Below are 5,193 nucleotides of genomic sequence, written 5' to 3'. Positions count from 1 at the left end.
ACTGGACACCTGCTAGTACAGATTAAATCAAGAAAGGGTGTGATAGAGAGAGAGAGAGAGAGAGAGAGAGAGAGAGAGAGAGAGAGAGAGAGAGAGAGAGAGAGAGAGAGAGAGAGAGAGAGAGAGAGAGAGAAATGTTGCTCCAAACAGGTTGAAGGGTTGTGAGGACTGTGTAACACTCTATACTTGTATATAACCAAAAGTACTGGACAGTCATTTGCATTGAGACTAGAAAACCTGCTCCAGATTTCAGCAACATAAGACTATATCAAGTTATCAATAGAACATGTGCATATGACTTTTCTCTATGAACATATACATGAAAGAGTCATTTTCATTCATGTAACTCATCAGTTGATTCAGGTGACAGCTGGGAACAAATAATATGCATCTGTTAATATTTTTGATACTTGAAACTGAACATGAAACTTGTTGTTGGTACAGCAGTGACAGTTAGTACTGTGGTTAATAAAGCAACAATTCAACCAACTCATGTGTTCGGCTGAGGAGGAAGGCTCCTGTGATTTCATATAAAAAGTCAAAAAGATCAAAGATAACTCTTTCCAACAGGAAGGAAGGACGCAAACTGATTATCTGCATTACTGATTAATCTAAAGTAGAGCAGAGAGAGAATCCATCCCTCATCAAACTGTGAATATTCATATCTAGAGCCATTTAGCTTAATTTATCTATTGATCTAAAACCGGCAGAGCAGAATGCTATTTCACTTATTTTCCAGATCTTTATGTTTGGCCTGTTCTTGTTTAGTTAACACTATGCAAGTTTAAATTGTTATTCTCATTATTTTATGTTGACTTAAGAAAAACTGGAAATCACTTCAAGCTAATGAATACACAAATACATTTTTCAAATTGTCAATTAATCCTTTAGTCAAAAAAAGGCCTGTCAAAAACCCAAGGTGACGTCTTCAAATTGCTTGTCTTGCAACGTCCAAAACCCAAAGATATTCAATTTACAATAATATAAAAATAAAGTTGTCAGTTAATTTTCTGTAGATCAACTTACCAATCAATTGTTTTGTCACTAGTGGCTGTACACTGTACACATTAAGCACCTTTAAACAGTCAGTTCACCCAAATTACAAAAAACCCTAACAAAAATACTCACTTACCTGTAGTGGCATCTAGCCATGCAGGTGCTCACAGCACTGGAAAAATTACATAAATACATTTCTAAATGCAACTTTAACATTACACAACTGTCAGATTAAATCTGAGGAACAGAAACAAACCCAAACACATCCAATCACTGATCAGTGAAATTCAGATCAGAATTAAAAGTTGTTTTGAATGTTGATTTTAATTAATGCTCCAAAATGTGGGCTGCTGTTTTTAGCCTTGTACGTAATCCTTTAACTGGAAAGGTTTGAACATCAAATGTTCACATTTTAACAACACATTCACTTTTCAGAAGATCAGTAAAGTTCAATGAGACGACACCTGTTCACTTGTTTGTCAGAATATTTTAGTGCTCAACATGTATGACATGTATGTTTTAATCTTGTAAAACAAAGAACACAAACAACATATAACTTAAAAATACTAGTCATGGGTGGCTTTGGCTTTGTGTTTTTCTAGACTCTGGACCCGTATTTCTCCTCAGGCTCAGGTCTGCCAGAGGGGATCCACCATTTTTAAACTACAGACATCACCCCCCCCCTGTGGCCAAATGGAAGAACTGCACCTACTGAGACTTTCAGTTCTCACCAAGTGGTCTGTAGAGCAACATGGTCCTCTACTTGTCCCTCATGGTGCCAGCATGAATGATGAGATGGTCCAAACAGAATCAGGAGCCAACCAGAGGCAGCTCTCATTCCACCTCCATCATGTCTTAAAACTAAATCTGTTTTCCTCTCTCTCACCACTGCATGTGCGGGGGCTGTGTGTGGCTCTGACCCTGTTTTCTGTATTGGGTGTGCAGCAGTGTGCCAGCCTGTGGGGAGTCCTGGCCCTGTAGCCAGTCTTGATAAAGGGTGTGCAGGGTGGGGTTGAGCTCTGGGAGACAGACTGGCAGGCTGCTGTAGGTCTCCTCCATCTGCTGCACTAGGGTTTTATTCGCCCGGCCTCCTGCCTCGCTCCTTGCCTGTCCACGGCTGCTCAAGCACCCTGATGGGTAGCATTTCAGATTAGAAAAGTCACTGTGGAAGTGGCAGGAAAAATGGAAACAAAGAGTATGACTGGAATGATGTTACTGTACCTCCTGGGCAGGACAGCACCTCCACCTCATGCAGTGAGCACTCTCGGGTCAGAAGTGCTTTTTAAACTGTAGGAACACAAAGAAAACAGATTTAATTGAAAAACACTGCATTATCTTATGTGTCAGCCACCAAAACATTTGCATCATTACGAGAGTAGTTCCATCTACTTAATACTTACTCATTTGCATCTCAAAATCAGGGCTCCAATGACGAGGAACAATATGATGGTGAATGCTGTCACACTCAAGGTAATGAAGACGAGATCCAAAAATTGGAAATTACATTGTTCACTGGGATCCTTCTCTGTGAGGAAAAGCAGCAGAAGAAGAAATGTAAAGTTAAATCAAGCTGATGAATGGACTTTATCTCCTGTCAAACTCAAATTACTGATTCTTTTCACCTCTGACGATGATAACGGTGCCATTGCTGCGGAGGGTTACTCTGGTATCTGATTTGAAGTACGTCCAGCTGCAGTAATACCAGTCTGTGTCCTTCAACCCAAGCAGACAGCCACAAGGTGAAGCCATAGTCCTACGGTGTCTGCTTCTCTGCAGTTATTTGAATTCGACCTTCAAATTCTGCAGTTGTTGTACAGACATGGCTGAAAATATTGGTATCCTTCCACTTTAAAAAAAACCCCAAACAGACTCAATTTTCTCTGTATTAAGTTGAAACTGACAGAAGTATATGGTGTCCATCATTATTTATTTCACATTGAGTATAACTGAAACTTTGCTCTACAACTTTATGACTTAACATATCATTTAACACAATAAAACAAATGAAAACAGCATGGCCAAAAATATTGGTTCCCTTGACTTATTTTGTGGCAAAGCCTCTGGAAGCAAAAACTGCAGTCAATCACTTTCTGTAACTCTGAATAAGGTTTCTACACTTCTCCACTGGAAGTTCAGCTCACTCTTCTTAAGCAAACTGCTCCAGTTCACTCAGGATTGATGGGTGCCGTCTACCAACTGCAAGTTTCAGCTCTTTCCACAGATGTTCAATGGGATTCAGATCAGGACTCATATCAGCCACTTCAGAATGTCCAACATTTTCTTCTCATCCACTCTTGGGTACTTTTTGATGTATGACCTGTGGCTAAGACACAGCTTTCTGAAAACAGGCTTTATGTTTCACTCCAAAATGCCTTGATAGTCTTCTGATTTCATTGTGCCCTGCACAGATTCAAGGCACCCAGTGTCTGAGGCAGCAAAGCAACCCTCAAACATCACTGAACTTCCTCCATGTTTCACGGTAGGCATGGTATTCTTTTCTTTGAAGGCTTCATTTTTTCTTCTGTAAACATAGGGTTATTGTGATTTACCAGAAAGCTCTAATTATGTTTCATCTGTCCAAAACACATTCTCCCAGAGGGACTTTGGCTTGTCAACATGTATTTTCGCAAAGTCCAATCTGGCTTTTTTTACGTATAAAGTAGCATACGAGTATTTTCACTGTATGCTACTTTATACTTCTCTTCCACACTTCAGTGGGAATTACTGTACTTTTCCCTAAATTTATATGACAGCTGTAGTTAGTTTTTAGATTAAGATTTTACACTAAAACAGGAAAAGATGACTCAAACTCATCTTAGAAGACAGCTTCATTTTTTGATTCTTCAAACCCAAACCTATTCATTCTTTTTCTCTTCCACACACACACTCACCTGTCCAGGTGTTGAGTGTTACCTCAGTGGGCAGGAAGAGTAATCCCAACACACAGCTCCACCACTGGACTTTCGTCCTGCCAGCTGGGCTGCAGGTAAGCCTCTGCAGAGTCAGCCAAAAACGCAGCAGCCTGACTGACTGACACGCTGACTGTCACATGAATGCTTAAAAAGGAATGATGTGATGTACAAAGGAAATGTGACACTGACTCTTGTTTTTACTGAGTGGTTATTAGCTGCTGTGTCTTATTACATCATACGGAAGCACTTGTTTTTGACAAAACTTTATTTGAAGAGATGTTCCATCAACCATAACAGTTTCATGTACAGAAGCTGACATAACTTATGTCATGAACATGCACAATATATCAGCATAGAACATACTGTATTATGTAAACAAATAAGTCCAGTTGTCAGACAAGTAGGCAGGTAGAGTGTATAAAAATGTGATAAATAAAGCTTTTGATTGATCAGTTATTTTGCATTGTAAGATTTTCCCACCTCAAGGAATGTATGTGAATATTTCTATGTATAATATAGGAAAACAAAAAATGGTAGTAACACTGATTAAGTTGAAATTAGCAACATCATTTAGGGTTGTTTCAAGTTGTATTTTGGGTGTATCAGAAGTGGGGTTTTTTGGGGGGGGTTTTAGTTAGTTGTTGTTTTCTTTGGTTAGTTAGTTGCTTGGCAGCTTTGGCAGTGTCATAGGCGCACTAGATGACCTGCTGAGTGAGCCAGTGCAGCAAAAACTCGACAATAAAAAACAATAAAAAAACACTATCACATTTACTTTGAATTTCCAATCTGTATGTTTTGTGCAGAATAGGCTGTTTTAATAGCAGACATTTTGATTAGTCATAGCAGGAAAAGATATTACTTTAAGATATATTTTTGGGCATTTTTGCCTTTATTGGACAGCTGTTGGTGGAAAGGCAGACAGGAATCAAGGAGGTGAGAGAGGGCCATGACATGCAACAAAGGCTGCAATGTCAGATAAGTGAGTCAGATACAGCTTCTCTCTCTCTGTTTCTTTGGTCGCTAATTTCATCTCTGATGGTGAAATGTTTCTCTCTGTGGCTGTTGTGTGAATTTATCTCCTTAACAAGAATGCAGCAGAGATCATATAATGGCAGTGGGTAGTTTGCTTGTTGAACTTAGAGTGAGCTGTTTGGACTCACTCATTCATTTGGAATTTATCCCGTTTTTAATTGAGTGGTTGTTGATTGATTTTGCCTGATCAATTCAGTAATTACTTGTTTTGGCACTACTGTACAGGAATGGCTCATAGTTCATGCTGCAGTGA

The 5,193-nt window shown here is 39.3% G+C and overlaps 1 long non-coding RNA gene across 1 annotated transcript; it reads right to left on the bottom strand.

The window, feature by feature from the left end:
* Nucleotides 1–1,404: 1,404 nt before the first annotated feature.
* Nucleotides 1,405–3,960, bottom strand: LOC121886914. Its single transcript, XR_006092876.1, has 5 exons — nt 3,888–3,960; nt 2,619–2,709; nt 2,397–2,521; nt 2,218–2,283; nt 1,405–2,126 (listed from the first exon to the last, which is right to left on the bottom strand). It is a non-coding gene; the product is annotated as an uncharacterized LOC121886914 (long non-coding RNA).
* Between the last annotated feature and the right edge of the window lie 1,233 nt (nt 3,961–5,193).

The sequence above is a fragment of the Thunnus maccoyii genome, chromosome 20 (assembly GCF_910596095.1).
Source record: "Thunnus maccoyii chromosome 20, fThuMac1.1, whole genome shotgun sequence".
Classification (NCBI taxonomy): Eukaryota; Metazoa; Chordata; class Actinopteri; order Scombriformes; family Scombridae; genus Thunnus; species Thunnus maccoyii.
The sequence above is the reverse complement of the archived record's forward strand: the minus strand, read 5'-3'. Positions and strand labels throughout refer to the sequence as shown.